The sequence below is a fragment of the Dermacentor variabilis genome, chromosome 9, assembly GCF_050947875.1.
Source record: "Dermacentor variabilis isolate Ectoservices chromosome 9, ASM5094787v1, whole genome shotgun sequence".
Lineage (NCBI taxonomy): Eukaryota > Metazoa > Arthropoda > Arachnida > Ixodida > Ixodidae > Dermacentor > Dermacentor variabilis.
In genome coordinates this window covers 7,633,811-7,652,715 of record NC_134576.1, presented here as the reverse complement: position 1 = coordinate 7,652,715, position 18,905 = coordinate 7,633,811, and the positions used below count along the sequence as shown (strand labels likewise).

The following is an 18,905-nucleotide window of genomic DNA, read 5'->3' as shown; positions in this document are numbered from 1 at the left end:
TTTCTTCATACCATTTATTAGGCACAACTAATTTCCCCAATGTTGTCCTTACTGTCAGTGCTTGTTAGCTTCTCATGATATGACTAATAAATATCGGGCCCCTCGGTTAACCGCCTTTCTTCTCGTTTATTACATAGCGAGGGTCTCGAATCCGGCAAGATTGATGCCTTCAGGTAGCATATGTGGGTTTATTGACCAGTTGCCTTCACCCGAAAAGATCACTTTCTCGTGACGCCTGCGTCAAGGAGGACGTTGCACGTCCGCCGCCAAGGTCAGTGAGTGGTGGCGCTGGCTAACACTCGCAGGGATTTACTAGTACACATTATTACCCAAGAAAGTTGATGGGGAAACAGCGCCGCGGTAGCTCAATTGGTAGAGCATCGCACGCGAAATGCGAAGGTTGTGGGTTCGGTTCCCAAGTTCTTTTTCATCCGCTTTAATTTCTAATAATTTATCGTTTCTTCATACCATTTATTAGGCACAACTAATTTCCGCAATGTTGTCCTTGCTGTCAGTCCTTGTTGGCTTCTCATGATATGACTAATAAATATCGGACCCCTCGGTTAACCGCCTTTCTTCTCGATTATTACATAGCGAGGGTCTCGAATCCAGCAAGATTGATGCCTTCAGGTAGCATATGTGGGTTTATTGACCAGTTGCGTTCACCCGAAAAAAACAATTTTTCATGACGCCTGCGTCGAGGAGGACGTTCCACGTCCGCCGCCAAAGTCAGTGAGTGGTGGCGCTGGCTAACCCTCCCAGGATTTTACCAGTACACATAAATACCCAAGAAAGTTGATGGGGAAACAGCGCCGCGGTGGCTCAATTGGTAGAGCATCGCACGCGAAATGCGAAGGTTGTGGGTTCGGTTCCCACCTGCGGCAAGTTGTTTTTTCGTCCGCTTTAATTTCTAATAATTTCTCGTTTCTTCATAGCATTTATTAGGCACAACTAATTTCCCCAATGTTGTCCTTACTGTCAGTGCTTGTTAGCTTCTCATGATATGACTAATAAATATCGGGCCCCGCGGTTAACCCCCTTTCTTCTCGTTTATTACATAACGAGGGTCGCGAATCCGGCAACATTGATGCCTTCAGGTAGCATATGTGGGTTTATTGACCAGTTGCCTTCACCCGAAAAGATCACTTTCTTGTGACGCCTGCGTCAAGGAGGACGTTCCACGTCCGCCGCCAAGGTCAGTGAGTGGTGGCGCTGGCTAACACTCCCAGGATTTTACTAGTACACATAAATACCCAAGAAAGATGGTGGGGAAACAGCGCCGCGGTAGCTGAATTGGTAGAGCATCGCACGCGACATGCGAAGGTTTTGGGTTCGGTTCCCACCTGCGGCAACTTGTTTTTTATCCGCTTTAATTTCTAATAATTTATCGTTTCTTCATACCATTTATTAGGCACAACTAATTTCGCCAATGTTGTCCTTGCTGTCAGTGCTTGTTGGCTTCTCATGATATGACTAATAAATATCGGGTCCCTCGGTTAACCCACTTTCTTCTCGTTTATTACATAACGAGGGTCGCGAATCCGGCAACATTGATGCCTTCAGGTAGCATATGTGGGTTTATTGGCCAGTTGCGTTCACCCGAAAAGATCAATTTTTCATGACGCCTGCGTCGAGGAGGACGTTCCACGTCCACCGCCAAGGTCAGTGAGTGGTGGCGCTGGCTAACACTCCCAGGATTTTACTAGTACACATAAATACCCAAGAAAGTTGAAGGGGAAACAGCGCCGTGGTAGCTCAATTGGTAGAGCATCGCACGCGAAACGCAAAGGTTGTGGGTTCGGTTCCCACCTTCGGCAAGTTGTTTTTGATCCGCTTTAATTTCTAATAATTTATCGTTTCTTCTTACCATTTATTAGGCACAACCAATTTCCGCAATGTTGCCCTTGCTGTCAGTCCTTGTTGGCTTCGCATGATATGACTAATAAATATCGGGCCCCTCGGTTAACCGCCTTTCTTCTCGTTTATTACATAGCGAGGGTCTCGAATCCAGCAAGATTGATGCCTTCAGGTAGCATATGTGTGTTTATTGAACAGTTGCGTTCACCCAAAAAGATCAATTTTTCATGACGCCTGCGTCGAGGAGGACGTTCCACGTCCGCCGCCAATGTCAGTGAGTGGTGGCGCTGGCTAACACTCCCAGGATTTTACTAGTACACATAAATACCCAAGAAAGTTGATGGGGAAACAGCGCCGCGGTAGCTCAATTGGTAGAGCATCGCACGCGAAATGCGAAGGTTGTGGATTCGGTTCCCTCCTGCAGCAAGTTGTTTTTTCATCCGCTTTAATTTCTAATAATTTATCGTTTCTTCATAGCATTTATTAGGCACAACTAATTTCCCCAATGTTGTCCTTACTGTCAGTGCTTGTTAGCTTCTCATGATATGACTAATAAATGTCGGGCCCCTCGGTTAACCCCCTTTCTTCTTGTTTATTACATAACGAGGGTCGCGAATCCGGCAACATTGATGCCTTCAGGTAACATATGTGGGTTTATTGACCAGTTGCCTTCACCCGAAAAGATCAATTTCTTTTGACGCCTGCGTCACGGAGGACGTTCCACGTCCGCCGCCAAGGTCAGTGAGTGGTGGCACTGGCTAACACTCCCAGGATTTTACTAGTACACATAAATACCCAAGAAAGTTGGTAGGGAAACAGCGCCGCGGTAGATGAATTGGTAGAGCATCGCACGCGACATGCGAAGGTTGTGGGTTCGGTTCCCACCTGCGGCAACTTGTTTTTTATCCGCTTTAATTTCTAATAATTTATCGTTTCTTCATACCATTTATTAGGCACAACTAATTTCCCCAATGTTGTCCTTGCTGTCAGTCCTTGTTGGCTTCTCATGATATGACTAATAAATATCGGACCCCTCGGTTAACCGCCTTTCTTCTCGATTATTACATAGCGAGGGTCTCGAATCCATCAAGATTGATGCCTTCAGGTAGCATATGTGGGTTTATTGACCAGTTGTGTTCACCCGAAAAGATCAATTTTTCATGACGCCTGCGTCGAGGAGGACGTTCCACGTCCGCCGCCAATGTCAGTGAGTGGTGGCGCTGGCTAACCCTCCCAGGATTTTACCAGTACACATAAATACCCAAGAAAGTTGATGGGGAAACAGCGCCGCGGTGGCTCAATTGGTAGAGCATCGCACGCGAAATGCGAAGGTTGTGGGTTCGGTTCCCACCTGCGGCAAGTTGTTTTTTCGTCCGCTTTAATTTCTAATAATTTCTCGTTTCTTCATAGCATTTATTAGGCACAACTAATTTCCCCAATGTTGTCCTTACTGTCAGTGCTTGTTAGCTTCTCATGATATGACTAATAAATATCGGGCCCCGCGGTTAACCCCCTTTCTTCTCGTTTATTACATAACGAGGGTCGCGAATCCGGCAACATTGATGCCTTCAGGTAGCATATGTGGGTTTATTGACCAGTTGCCTTCACCCGAAAAGATCACTTTCTTGTGACGCCTGCGTCAAGGAGGACGTTCCACGTCCGCCGCCAAGGTCAGTGAGTGGTGGCGCTGGCTAACACTCCCAGGATTTTACTAGTACACATAAATACCCAAGAAAGATGGTGGGGAAACAGCGCCGCGGTAGCTGAATTGGTAGAGCATCGCACGCGACATGCGAAGGTTTTGGGTTCGGTTCCCACCTGCGGCAACTTGTTTTTTATCCGCTTTAATTTCTAATAATTTATCGTTTCTTCATACCATTTATTAGGCACAACTAATTTCGCCAATGTTGTCCTTGCTGTCAGTGCTTGTTGGCTTCTCATGATATGACTTATAAATATCGGGTCCCTCGGTTAACCCACTTTCTTCTCGTTTATTACATAACGAGGGTCGCGAATCCGGCAACATTGATGCCTTCAGGTAGTATATGTGGGTTTATTGGCCAGTTGCGTTCACCCGAAAAGATCAATTTTTATGACGCCTGCGTCGAGGAGGACGTTCCACGTCCACCGCCAAGGTCAGTGAGTGGTGGCGCTGGCTAACACTCCCAGGATTTTACTAGTACACATAAATACCCAAGAAAGTTGAAGGGGAAACAGCGCCGCGGTAGCTCAATTGGTAGAGCATCGCACGCGAAACGCGAAGGTTGTGGGTTCGGTTCCCACCTTCGGCAAGTTGTTTTTTCATCCGCTTTAATTTCTAATAATTTATCGTTTCTTCTTACCATTTATTAGGCACAACCAATTTCCGCAATGTTGCCCTTGCTGTCAGTCCTTGTTGGCTTCGCATGATATGACTAATAAATATCGGGCCCCTCGGTTAACCGCCTTTCTTCTCGTTTATTACATAGCGAGGGTCTCGAATCCAGCAAGATTGATGCCTTCAGGTAGCATATGTGTGTTTATTGAACAGTTGCGTTCACCCGAAAAGATCAATTTCTTTTGACGCCTGCGTCAAGGAGGACGTTCCACGTCCGCCGCCAAGGTCAGTGAGTGGTGGCACTGGCTAACACTCCCAGGATTTTACTAGTACACATAAATACCCAAGAAAGTTGGTAGGGAAACAGCGCCGCGGTAGATGAATTGGTAGAGCATCGCACGGGACATGCGAAGGTTGTGGGTTCGGTTCCCACCTGCGGCAACTTGTTTTTTATCCGCTTTAATTTCTAATAATTTATCGTTTCTTCATACCATTTATTAGGCACAACTAATTTCCCCAATGTTGTCCTTGCTGTCAGTGCTTGTTGGCTTCTCATGATATGACTAATAAATATCGGGTCCCTCGGTTAACCCACTTTCCTCTCGTTTATTACAAAACGAGGGTCGCGAATCCGGCAACATTGATGCCTTCAGGTAGCATATGTGGGTTTAAAAACCAGTTTCTTCACCCGAAAAGATCACATTCTCGTGACGCCTGCTGCATCGAGGACGTTCCATGTCCGCCGCCAAGGTCTGTGAGTGGTGGCGCTGGCTAACACTCCCAGGGTTTTACTAGTACACATTAATACCCAAGAAAGTTGATGGGGAAACAGCGCCGCGGTAGCTCAATTGGTAGAGCATCGCACGCGAAATGCGAAGGTTGTGGGTTCGGTTCCCACCTTCGGCAAGTTGTTTTTTCATCCGCTTTAATTTCTAATAATTTATCGTTGCTTCATACCATTTATTAGGCACAACTAATTTCCCCAATGTTGTCCTTGCTGTCAGTCCTTGTTGGCTTCTGATGATATCAGTAATAAATATCGGGCCCCTCGGTTAACCGCCTTTCTTCTCGTTTATTACATAGCGAGGGTCTCGAATCCGGAAAGATTGATGCCTTCAGGTAGCATATGTGGGTTTATTGACCAGTTGCCTTCACCCGAAATGATCACTTTCTTGTGACGCCTGCGTCAAGGAGGACGCTCCACGTGCTCCGCCAAGGTCAGTGATTGGTGGCGCTGGCTAACACTCCCAGGGTTTTACTACTACACATTATTACCCAAGAAAGTTGATGGGGAAACAGCGCAGCGGTAGCTCAATTGGTAGAGCATCGCACGCGAAATGCGAAGGTTGTGGGTTCGGTTCCCACCTTCGGCAAGTTGTTTTTTCATCCGCTTTTATTTCTACTAATTTATCGTTTCTTCATACCGTTTATTAGGCACAACTAATTTCCCCAATATTGTCCTTGCTGTCAGTCCTTGTTGGCTTCTCATGATATGACTAATAAATATCGGGCCCCTCGGTTAACCGCCTTTCTTCTCGTTTATTACATAGCGAGGGTCTCGAATCGGGAAAGATTGATGCCTTCAGGTAGCATATGTGGGTTTATTGACCAGTTGCCTTCACCCGAAATGATCACTTTCTTGTGACGCCTGCGTCAAGGAGGACTTTCCATGTGCGCCGCCAAGGTCTGTGAGTGGTGGTGCTGGCTAACACTCCCAGGGTTTACTATAGTACACATAAATACCCAAGAAAGTTGATGGGGAAACAGCGCCGCGGTAGCTCAATTGGTAGAGCATCGCACGCGAAATGCGAAGGTTGTGGATTCGGTTCCCTCCTGCAGCAAGTTGTTTTTTCATCCGCTTTAATTTCTAATAATTTATCGTTTCTTCATAGCATTTATTAGGCACAACTAATTTCCCCAATGTTGTCCTTACTGTCAGTGCTTGTTAGCTTCTCATGATATGACTAATAAATGTCGGGCCCCTCGGTTAACCCCCTTTCTTCTTGTTTATTACATAACGAGGGTCGCGAATCCGGCAACATTGATGCCTTCAGGTAACATATGTGGGTTTATTGACCAGTTGCCTTCACCCGAAAAGATCAATTTCTTTTGACGCCTACGTCAAGGAGGACGTTCCACGTCCGCCGCCAAGGTCAGTGAGTGGTGGCACTGGCTAACACTCCCAGGATTTTACTAGTACACATAAATACCCAAGAAAGTTGGTAGGGAAACAGCGCCGCGGTAGATGAATTGGTAGAGCATCGCACGCGACATGCGAAGGTTGTGGGTTCGGTTCCCACCTGCGGCAACTTGTTTTTTATCCGCTTTAATTTCTAATAATTTATCGTTTCTTCATACCATTTATTAGGCACAACTAATTTCCCCAATGTTGTCCTTGCTGTCAGTGCTTGTTGGCTTCTCATGATATGACTAATAAATATCGGGTGCCTCGGTTAACCCACTTTCCTCTCGTTTATTACATAACGAGGGTCGCGAATCCGGCAACATTGATGCCTTCAGGTAGCATATGTGGGTTTAAAAACCAGTTTCTTCACCCGAAAAGATCACATTCTCGTGACGCCTGCGGCATCGAGGACGTTCCATGTCCGCCGCCAAGGTCTGTGAGTGGTGGCGCTGGCTAACACTCCCAGGGTTTTACTAGTACACATTAATACCCAAGAAAGTTGATGGGGAAACAGCGCCGCGGTAGCTCAATTGGTAGAGCATCGCACGCGAAATGCGAAGGTTGTGGGTTCGGTTCCCACCTTCGGCAAGTTGTTTTTTCATCCGCTTTAATTTCTAATAATTTATCGTTGCTTCATACCATTTATTAGGCACAACTAATTTCCCCAATGTTGTCCTTGCTGTCAGTCCTTGTTGGCTTCTGATGATATCACTAATAAATATCGGGCCCCTCGGTTAACCGCCTTTCTTCTCGTTTATTACATAGCGAGGGTCTCGAATCCGGAAAGATTGATGCCTTCAGGTAGCATATGTGGGTTTATTGACCAGTTGCCTTCACCCGAAATGATCACTTTCTTGTGACGCCTGCGTCAAGGAGGACGCTCCACGTGCTCCGCCAAGGTCAGTGATTGGTGGCGCTGGCTAACACTCCCAGGGTTTTACTACTACACATTATTACCCAAGAAAGTTGATGGGGAAACAGCGCAGCGGTAGCTCAATTGGTAGAGCATGGCACGCGAAATGCGAAGGTTGTGGGTTCGGTTCCCACCTTCGGCAAGTTGTTTTTTCATCCGCTTTTATTTCTACTAATTTATCGTTTCTTCATACCGTTTATTAGGCACAACTAATTTCCCCAATGTTGTCCTTGCTGTCAGTCCTTGTTGGCTTCTCATGATATGACTAATAAATATCGGGCCCCTCGGTTAACCGCCTTTCTTCTCGTTTATTACATAGCGAGGGTCTCGAATCCGGCAAGATTGATGCCATCAGGTAGCATATGTGGGTTTATTGACCAGTTGCCTGCACCCGAAAAGATCACTTTCTTGTGACGCCTGCGTCAACGAGGACGTTCCACGTCCGCCGCCATGGTCAGTGAGTGGTGGCACTGGCTAACACTCCCAGGGTTTACTATAGTACACATAAATACCCAAGAAAGTTTATGGGGAAACAGCGCCGCGGTAGCTCAAATGGTAGAGCATCGCACGCGAAATGCGAAGTATGTAGGTTCGGTTCCCACCTGCGGCAAGTTGTTTTTTCATCCGCTTTAATTTCTAATAATTTATCGTTTCTTCATACCATTTATTAGGCACAACTAATTTCCCCAATGTTGTATTTGCTGTCAGTCCTTGTTGGCTTCTCATGATATGACTAATAAATATCGGGCCCCTCGGTTAACCGCCTTTCTTCTCGTTTATTACATGGCGAGGGTCTCGAATCCGGCAAGATTAATGCCTTCAGGTAGCATATATGGGTTTATTGACCAGTTGCCTTCACCCGAAAAGATCACTTTCTTGTGACGCCTGCGTCAAGGAGGACGTTCCACGTCCGCCGCCAAGGTCAGTGAGTGGTGGCGCTGGCTAACACTCCCAGGGTTTTACTAGTACACATTAATACCCAAGAAAGTTGATGGGGAAACAGCGCCGCGGTAGCTCAATTGGTAGAGCATCGCATGCGAAATGCGAAGGTTGTGGGTTCGGTTCCCACCTTCGGCAAGTTGTTTTTTCAACCGCTTTAATTTCTAATAATTTATTGTTTCTTCATGCCATTTATTAGGCACAACTAATTTCCCCAATGTTGTCCTTGCTGTCAGTCCCTGTTGGCTTCTTATGATATGACTAATAAATATCGGGCCCCTCGGTTAACCGCCTTTCTTCTCGTTTATTACATAGCGAGGGTCTCGAATCCGGCAAGATTGATGCCTTCAGATAGCATATGTGGATTTATTGACCAGTTGCCTTCACCCGAAAAGATCACTTTCTTGTGACGCCTGCGTCAAGGAGGACGTTCCACGTCCGCCGCCAAGGTCAGTGAGTGGTGGCGCTGGCTAGCACTCCCAGGATTTTACTTGTACACATAAATACCCAAGAAAGTTGATGGGGAAACAGCGCCGCGGTAGCTCAAATGGTAGAGCATCGCACGCGAAATGCGAAGTATGTAGGTTCGGTTCCCACCTGCGGCAAGTTGTTTTTTCATCCGCTTTAATTTCTAATAATTTATCGTTTCTTCATACCATTTATTAGGCACAACTAATTTCCCCAATGTTGTATTTGCTGTCAGTCCTTGTTGGCTTCTCATGATATGACTAATAAATATCGGGCCCCTCGGTTAACCGCCTTTCTTCTCGTTTATTACATGGCGAGGGTCTCGAATCCGGCAAGATTGATGCCTTCAGGTAGCATATATGGGTTTATTGACCAGTTGCCTTCACCCGAAAAGATCAATTTCTTGTGACGCCTGCGTCAAGGAGGACGTTCCACGTCCGCCGCCAAGGTCAGTGAGTGGTGGCGCTGGCTAGCACTCCCAGGATTTTACTAGTACACATAAATACACAAGAAAGTTGATGGGGAAACAGCGCCGCGGTAGCTCAAATGGTAGAGCATCGCACGCGAAATGCGAAGGTTGTGGGTTCGGTTCCCACCTGCGGCAAGTTGTTTTTCATCCGCTTTAATTTCTAATAATTTATCGTTTCTTCATAGCATTTATTAGGCACAACTAATTTCCCCAATGTTGTCCTTGCTGTCAGTCCTTGTTGGCTTCTCATGATATGACTAATAAATATCGGGCCCCTCGGTTAACTCCCTTTCTTCTCGTTTCTTACATAACGAGGGTCGCGAATCCGGCAACATTGATGCCTTCAGGTAGCATATGTGGGTTTATACACCAGTTTCTTCACCCAAAAAGATCACATTCTCCTGACGCCTGCGGCATCGAGGACGTTCCACGTCCGCCGCCAAGGTCTGTGAGTGGTGGCGCTGGCTAACACTCCCAGGGTTTTACTAGTACACATTAATACCCAAGAAAGTTGATGGGGAAACAGCGCCGCGGTAGCTCAATTGGTAGAGCATCGCACGCGAAATGCGAAGGTTGTGGGTTCGGTTCCCACCTTCGGCAAGTTGTTTTTTCATCCGCTTTAATTTCTAATGATTTATCGTTTCTTCATACCATTTATTAGGCACAACTAATTTCCCCAATGTTGTCCTTGCTGTCAGTCCTTGTTGGCTTCTCATGATATGACTAATAAATATCGGGCCCCTCGGTTAACCGCCTTTCTTCTCGTTTATTACATAGCGAGGGTCTCGAATCCAGCAAGATTGATGCCTTCAGGTAGCATATGTGTGTTTATTGACCAGTTGCGTTCACCCGAAAAGATCACTTTCTTGTGACGCCTGCGTCGAGGAGGACGTTCCACGTCCGCCGCCAAGGTCTGTGAGTGGTGGCGCTGGCTAACATTCCCAGGATTTTACTAGTACACATAAACACCCAAGAAAGTTGGTGGGGAAACAGCGCCGCGGTAGCTGAATTGGTAGAGCATCGCACGCGAAATGCGAAGGTTGTGGGTTCGGTTCCCACCTGCGGCAAGTTGTTTTTTCATCCGCTTTATATTTCTAATAATTTATCGTTTGTTCATACCATTTATTAGGCACAAGTAATTTTCTCTATGTTGTCCTTGCTGTCAGTGCTTGTTGGCTTCTCACGATATGACTAATAAATATCGGGCCCCTCAGTTAACCAACTTTCTTCTCGTTTAATACACAGCGAGGGTCTCGAATCCGGCAAGATTGATGCCTTCAGGTAGCATATGTGGGTTTATTGACCAGTTGCCTTCACCCAAAAAGATCACTTTCTCGTGACGCCTGCGTCAACGAGGACGTTCCAATCCGCCGCCATAGTCTGTGAGTGATGGCGCTGGCTAACACTCCCAGGGTTTACTAGTACACATTAATACCCAAGAAAGTTGATGGGGAAACAGCGCCGTGGTAGCTCAATTGGTAGAGCATCGCACGCGAAATGCGAAGGTTGTGGGTTCGGTTCCCAAGTTGTTTTTTCATCCGCTTTAATTTCTAATAATTTAGTGTTTCTTCATACCATTTATTAGGCACAACTAATTTCCCCAATGTTGTCCTTGCTGTCAGTGCTTGATGGCTTCTCATGATATGACTAATCGATATAGGGCCCCTCGGTTAACCCCCTTTCTTCTCGTTTATTACTTAACGAGGGTCTCGAATCGGGCAAGATTGATGCCTTCAGGTAGCATATGTGGGTTTATTGACCAGATGCCTTCACCCGAAAAGATCACTTTCTTGTGACGCCTGCGTAAAGGAGGACGCTCCACGTGCTCCGCCAAGGTCATCGATTGGTGGCGCTGGCTAACACTCCCAGGGTTTACAAGTACACATATTTACCCAAGTAGTTTATGGGGAAACAGCGCCGCGGTAGCTCAATTGGTAGAGCAACGCACGCGAAATGCGAAGGTTGTGGGTTCGGTTCCCAGCTGCGGCAAGTTGCTTTTTCATCTTCTTTAATTTCTAATAATTTATCGTTTCTTCATACCATTTATTAGGCACAAGTAATTTCCCGTATGTTGTCCTTGCTGTCAGTGCTTGTTGCCTTCTCATGACATGACTAATAAATATCGGGCCCCTCGGTTAACCCCCTTTCTTCTCGTTTATTACATAACGAGGGTCGCGAATCCGGCAACATTCATGCCTTCAGGTAGCATATGTGGGTTTATTCACCAGTTTCCTTCACCCAAAAAGATCACATTCTCGTGACGCCTGCGTCGAGGAGGACATTCCACGTCCGCCGCCAAGGTCTGTGAGTGGTGGCGCTGGCTAACACTCCCAGGGTTTTACTAGTACACATTAATACCCAAGAAAGTTGATGGGGAAACAGCGCCGCGGTAGCTCAATTGGTAGAGCATCGCACGCGAAATGCGAAGGTTGGGGGTTCGGTTCCCACCTGCGGCAAGTTGTTTTTTCATACAATTTAATTTCTAATAATTTATCGTTTCTTCATGCCATTTATTAGGCACAAGTAATTTCCCCTATGTTGTCCTTGCTGTCAGTGTTTGTTGGCTTCTCACGATATGACTGATAAATATCGGGCCCCTCGGTTAACCCCCTTTCCTCTCGTTTATTACATAACGAGGGTCGCGAATCCGGCAACATTGATGCCTTCAGGTAGCATATGTGGGTTTATTCACCAGTTTCCTTCACTCAAAAAGATCACGTTCTCGTGACGCCTGCGGCAACGAGGACGTTCCACGTCCGCCGCCAAGGTCAGTGAGTGGTGGCGCTGGACATCACTCCCAGGATTTTACTAGTACACATAAATGCCCACGAAAGTTGATGGGGAAAAAGCGCCGCGGTAGCTGCATTGGTAGAGCATCGCACGCGAAATGCGAAGGTTGTGGGTTCGGTTCCCACCTGCGGCAAGTTGTTTTGTCACCCACTTTAATTTCTAATAATTTATTGTTTCTTCATGCCATTAATTAGGCACAAGTAATTTCCCCTATGTTGCCCTTGCTGTCAGTGCTTGTTGGCTTCTCATGATATGAATAATAAATATCGGGCCCCTCGGTTAACCCCCTTTCTTCTCTTTTAGTACATAACGAGGGTCGCGAATCCGGCAACATTGATGCCTTCAGGTAGCATACGTGGGTTTATTGACGAGTTGTCTTCACCCAAAAAGATCACTTTCTCGTGACGCCTGCGTCAACGAGGACGTTCCACGTCCGACGCCAAGGTCTGTGAGTGGTGGCGCTCGCTAACACTCCCAGGGTTTAATAGTACACATAAATACCCTAGAAAGTTGATGGGCAAACAACGCCGCGGTAGCTCAATTGGTAGAGCATCGCACGCGAAATGCGGAGGTTGTGGGTTCGGTTCCCACCTGCGGCAAGTTGTTTTTTCATCCGCTTTAATTTCTAATAATTTATCGTTTCTGCACAGGATTTATTAGGCACAACTAATTTCCCCAATGTTGTCCTTGCTGTCAGTGCTTGTTGGCTTCTCATGATATGACTAATCGATATAGGGCCCCTCGGTTAACCCCGTTTCTTCTCGTTTATTACTTAACGAGGGTATCGAATCGTGCAAGATTGATGCCTTCAGGTAGCATATGTGGGTTTTTTGACCCGTTGCCTCCACCCGAAAAGATCACTTCTTTGTGACGCCTGCGTAAAGGAGGACGCTCCACGTGCACCGCCAAGGTCTGTGATTGGTGGCGCTGGCTAACACTCCCTCGGTTTTCTAGTACACATAATTACCCAAGTAGTTAATGGGGAAACAGCGCCGCGGTAGCTCAACTGGTAGAGCAACGCACGCGAAATGCGAAGGTTGTGGGTTCGGTTCCCACCTACGGCAAGTTGTTTTTTCATCCACTTTAATTTCTAATAATTTATCGTTTCTTCATGCCATTTATTAGGCACAAATAATTTCCCCTATGTTGTCCTTGCTGTCAGTGCTTGTTGGCTTCTCATGATATGACTAATAAATATCGGGCCCCTCGGTTAACCCCCTTTCTTCTCGTTTAATACATAACGAGGGTCGCGAATCCGGCCACATTGATACCTTCAGGTAGCATAGGTGGGTTTATTCACCAGTTTCCTTCACCCAAAAAGATCACATTCTTATGACGGCTGCGACAACGAGGACGTTCCACGTCCGCCTCCAAGGTCTGTGAGTGGTGGCGCTGGCTAAAACCCCCAGGGTTTTACTAATACACATTAATACCCAAGAAAGTTGATGGGGAAACAGCGCCGCGGTAGCTCAATCGGTAGAGCATCGCACGCGAAATGCGAAGGTTGTGGGTTCGGTTCCCAAGTTGTTTTTTCATCCGCTTTAATTTCTAATAATTTATCGTTTCTTCATGCCATTTATTAGGCACTACCATTTTCCCCTGTGTTGTCCTTGCTGTCAGTGCTTGTTGGCTTCTCATGATAGGACTAATAAATATCGGGCCCCTCGCTTAACCCCCTATCTTCTCGTTTATTACATAACGAGGGTCGCGAATCCGGTAACATTGATGCCTTCGGGTAGCATATGTGGGTTTATTCACCAGTTGCCTTCACCCAAAAAGATCACTTTCTCGTGACGCCTGCGTCAACGAGGACGTTCACCGTCCGCCGCCAAGATCTGTGAGTGGTGGCGCTGGCTAACACTCCCAGGGTTTACGAGTACACATAAATACCCAAGAAAGTTGATGGGGAAACAGCGCCGCGGTAGCTCAATTGGTAGAGCATCGCACGCGAAATGCGAAGGTTGTGGGTTCGGTTCCCACCTGCGGCAAGTTGTTTTTTCATCCGCTTTTATTTCTAATAATTTATTGTTTCTTCATACCATTTATTAGGCACAACTAATTTCCCCAATGTTGTCCTTGCTGTCAGTGCTTGTTGGCTTCTCATGATATGACTAATAAATATCGGACCCCTCAGTTAACCCCCTTTCTTCTCGTTTATTACATAGCGAGGGTCTCGAATCCGGCAAGATTGATGCCTTCAGGTAGCATATGTGGGTTTATTGACCAGTTACCTTCACCCGAAAAGATCACTTTCTTGTGACGCCTGCGTCAAGGAGGACGTTGCAAGTCCGCCGCGAAGGTCAGTGAGTGGTGGCGCTGGCTAACACTCCCAGGGTTTACGAGTACACATAAATACCCAAGAAAGTTAATGGGGAACTGCGCCGCGGTAGCTCAATTGGTAGAGCATCGCACGCGAAGTGCGAAGGTTGTGGGTTCGGCTCCCATCTGCGGCAAGTTGTTTTTCATCCGCTTTAATTTCTAATAATTTATCGTTTCTTCATACCATTTATTAGGCACAACTAATTTCCCCAATGTTGTCCTTGCTGTTAGTGCTTGATGGCTTCTCATGAAATGACTAATAGATATCGGGCCCCTCGGTGAACCCCCTTTCTTCTCGTTTATTACATAACGAGGGTCTCGAATCCGGCAAGATTGATGTTGTTTTTTCATCCACTTTAATTTCTATTATTTATCGTTTCTTCATTCCATTTAATAAGCACAACTAATTTCCCCTATGTTGTGCTTGGTGTCAGTGCTTGTTGGCTTCTCATAATATGACTAATAAATATCGGGCCCCTCGGTTAACCCCCTTTCTTCTCATTTATTACATAACGAGGGTCTCGAATCGGGCAAATTGATGCTTCAGGTAGCATATGTGGGTGTATTGACCAGTTTCCTTCACCCACAAAGATCACGTTGTCGTGACGCCTGGGGCAACGAGGACGTTCCACGTCCGCCGCCAAGGTCAGTGAGTGGTGGCGCTGGCTAACACTCGCAGGATTTTACTATTACACATAAATACCAAAGAAACTTGATGGGGAAACAGCGCCGCGGTAGCTCGATTGGTAGAGCATCGCACGCGCAATGCTAAGGTTGTGGGTTCGGTTCCCACCTGCGGCAAGTTGTTTTTTCATCCGCTTTGATTGCTAATAATTTATCGTTTCTTCATATTATTTATTAGGCACAACTAATGTCCCGAATTTTGTCCTTGCTGTCAGTGCTTGTTGGCTTCTCAGGATATGACTACTAAATATTGGCCCCTCGGTTAACCCCCTTTCTTCTCGTTTATTACATAACGAGGGTCTCGAATCCAGCAAGATTGATGCCTTCATGTAGCATATGTGGGTTTATTGACCAGTTTTCTTCACCCAAAAAGATCACGTTCTCGTGACGATTGCGGCAACGAGGACGTTCCACATCCGCCGCCAAGGTCAGTGAGTGGTGGCGCTGGCTAACACTCCCAGGATTTTACTAGTACACATAAATACCCAAGAAAGTTGATAGGGAAACAGGACCGTCGTAGCTCAATTGGTAGAGCATCGCACGCGAAATGCGAAGGTTTTGGGTTCCGTTCCCACCGGCGGCAAGTTGTTTTTTCGTCCACTTTAATTTCTAATAATTTATCGTTCCTTCATACCATTTATTAGGCACAACTAATTTCCCCTATGTTGTCCTTGCTGTCAGTCCTTGTTGGCTTCTCATGATATGACTAATAAATATCGCGCCCCTCGGTTAACCCCCTTTCTTCTCGTTTATTACATAACGAGGGTCTCGAATCCGGCAACATTGATGCCTTCACGTAGCATATGTGGGTTTATTGACCAGTTGCCTTCACCCAAAAAGATCACGTTCTCGTGACGCCTGCGGCAACGAGGACGTTCCACGTCCGCCGCCAAGGTCAGTGAGTGGTGGCGCTGGACATCACTCCCAGGATTTTACTAGTACACATAAATGCCCACGAAAGTTGATGGGGAAAAAGCGCCGCGGTAGCTGCATTGGTAGAGCATCGCACGCGAAATGCGAAGGTTGTGGGTTCGGTTCCCACCTGCGGCAAGTTGTTTTGTCACCCACTTTAATTTCTAATAATTTATTGTTTCTTCATGCCATTAATTAGGCACAAGTAATTTCCCCTATGTTGCCCTTGCTGTCAGTGCTTGTTGGCTTCTCATGATATGAATAATAAATATCGGGCCCCTCGGTTAACCCCCTTTCTTCTCTTTTAGTACATAACGAGGGTCGCGAATCCGGCAACATTGATGCCTTCAGGTAGCATACGTGGGTTTATTGACGAGTTGTCTTCACCCAAAAAGATCACTTTCTCGTGACGCCTGCGTCAACGAGGACGTTCCACGTCCGACGCCAAGGTCTGTGAGTGGTGGCGCTCGCTAACACTCCCAGGGTTTAATAGTACACATAAATACCCTAGAAAGTTGATGGGCAAACAACGCCGCGGTAGCTCAATTGGTAGAGCATCGCACGCGAAATGCGGAGGTTGTGGGTTCGGTTCCCACCTGCGGCAAGTTGTTTTTTCATCCGCTTTAATTTCTAATAATTTATCGTTTCTGCACAGGATTTATTAGGCACAACTAATTTCCCCAATGTTGTCCTTGCTGTCAGTGCTTGTTGGCTTCTCATGATATGACTAATCGATATAGGGCCCCTCGGTTAACCCCGTTTCTTCTCGTTTATTACTTAACGAGGGTCTCGAATCGTGCAAGATTGATGCCTTCAGGTAGCATATGTGGGTTTTTTGACCCGTTGCCTCCACCCGAAAAGATCACTTCTTTGTGACGCCTGCGTAAAGGAGGACGCTCCACGTGCACCGCCAAGGTCTGTGATTGGTGGCGCTGGCTAACACTCCCTCGGTTTTCTAGTACACATAATTACCCAAGTAGTTAATGGGGAAACAGCGCCGCGGTAGCTCAACTGGTAGAGCAACGCACGCGAAATGCGAAGGTTGTGGGTTCGGTTCCCACCTACGGCAAGTTGTTTTTTCATCCACTTTAATTTCTAATAATTTATCGTTTCTTCATGCCATTTATTAGGCACAAATAATTTCCCCTATGTTGTCCTTGCTGTCAGTGCTTGTTGGCTTCTCATGATATGACTAATAAATATCGGGCCCCTCGGTTAACCCCCTTTCTTCTCGTTTAATACATAACGAGGGTCGCGAATCCGGCCACATTGATACCTTCAGGTAGCATAGGTGGGTTTATTCACCAGTTTCCTTCACCCAAAAAGATCACATTCTTATGACGGCTGCGACAACGAGGACGTTCCACGTCCGCCTCCAAGGTCTGTGAGTGGTGGCGCTGGCTAAAACCCCCAGGGTTTTACTAATACACATTAATACCCAAGAAAGTTGATGGGGAAACAGCGCCGCGGTAGCTCAATCGGTAGAGCATCGCACGCGAAATGCGAAGGTTGTGGGTTCGGTTCCCAAGTTGTTTTTTCATCCGCTTTAATTTCTAATAATTTATCGTTTCTTCATGCCATTTATTAGGCACTACCATTTTCCCCTGTGTTGTCCTTGCTGTCAGTGCTTGTTGGCTTCTCATGATATGACTAATAAATATCGGGCCCCTCGCTTAACCCCCTATCTTCTCGTTTATTACATAACGAGGGTCGCGAATCCGGCAACATTGATGCCTTCGGGTAGCAAATGTGGGTTTATTCACCAGTTGCCTTCACCCAAAAAGATCACTTTCTCGTGACGCCTGCGTCAACGAGGACGTTCACCGTCCGCCGCCAAGATCTGTGAGTGGTGGCGCTGGCTAACACTCCCAGGGTTTACGAGTACACATAAATACCCAAGAAAGTTGATGGGGAAACAGCGCCGCTGTAGCTCAATTGGTAGAGCATCGCACGCGAAATGCGAAGGTTGTGGGTTCGGTTCCCACCTGCGGCAAGTTGTTTTTTCATCCGCTTTTATTTCTAATAATTTATTGTTTCTTCATACCATTTATTAGGCACAACTAATTTCCCCAATGTTGTCCTTGCTGTCAGTGCTTGTTGGCTTCTCATGATATGACTAATAAATATCGGACCCCTCAGTTAACCCCCTTTCTTCTCGTTTATTACATAGCGAGGGTCTCGAATCCGGCAAGATTGATGCCTTCAGGTAGCATATGTGGGTTTATTGACCAGTTACCTTCACCCGAAAAGATCACTTTCTTGTGACGCCTGCGTCAAGGAGGACGTTGCATGTCCGCCGCGAAGGTCAGTGAGTGGTGGCGCTGGCTAACACTCCCAGGGTTTACGAGTACACATAAATACCCAAGAAAGTTAATGGGGAACTGCGCCGCGGTAGCTCAATTGGTAGAGCATCGCACGCGAAGTGCGAAGGTTGTGGGTTCGGCTCCCATCTGCGGCAAGTTGTTTTTCATCCGCTTTAATTTCTAATAATTTATCGTTTCTTCATACCATTTATTAGGCACAACTAATTTCCCCAATGTTGTCCTTGCTGTCAGTGCTTGATGGCTTCTCATGAAATGACTAATAGATATCGGGCCCCTCGGTGAACCCCCTTTCTTCTCGTTTATTACATAACGAGGGTCTCGAATCCGGCAAGATTGATGTTGTTTTTTCATCCACTTTAATTTCTATTATTTATCGTTTCTTCATTCCATTTAATAAGCACAACTAATTTCCCCTATGTTGTGCTTGGTGTCAGTGCTTGTTGGCTTCTCATAATATGACTAATAAATATCGGGCCCCTCGGTTAACCCCCTTTCTTCTCATTTATTACATAACGAGGGTCTCGAATCGGGCAAATTGATGCTTCAGGTAGCATATGTGGGTGTATTGACCAGTTTCCTTCACCCACAAAGATCACGTTGTCGTGACGCCTGGGGCAACGAGGACGTTCCACGTCCGCCGCCAAGGTCAGTGAGTGGTGGCGCTGGCTAACACTCGCAGGATTTTACTATTACACATAAATACCAAAGAAACTTGATGGGGAAACAGC

At 46.5% G+C, this 18,905-nt stretch overlaps 4 non-coding genes across 4 annotated transcripts; all 4 read left to right on the top strand.

Moving 5' to 3' along the window:
- Positions 1 to 811: 811 nt before the first annotated feature.
- Positions 812 to 884, top strand: TRNAS-CGA (transfer RNA serine (anticodon CGA)). Its single transcript has one exon. It is a non-coding gene; the product is annotated as a tRNA-Ser (tRNA).
- A 2,259-nt stretch (positions 885 to 3,143) lies between these two features.
- On the top strand, positions 3,144 to 3,216 carry TRNAS-CGA (transfer RNA serine (anticodon CGA)). Its single transcript has one exon. It is a non-coding gene; the product is annotated as a tRNA-Ser (tRNA).
- Positions 3,217 to 13,853: 10,637 nt separating this feature from the next.
- Positions 13,854 to 13,926, top strand: TRNAS-CGA (transfer RNA serine (anticodon CGA)). The gene has a single exon. It is a non-coding gene; the product is annotated as a tRNA-Ser (tRNA).
- Positions 13,927 to 14,985: 1,059 nt separating this feature from the next.
- On the top strand, positions 14,986 to 15,058 carry TRNAA-CGC (transfer RNA alanine (anticodon CGC)). Its single transcript has one exon. It is a non-coding gene; the product is annotated as a tRNA-Ala (tRNA).
- Positions 15,059 to 18,905: the final 3,847 nt, after the last annotated feature.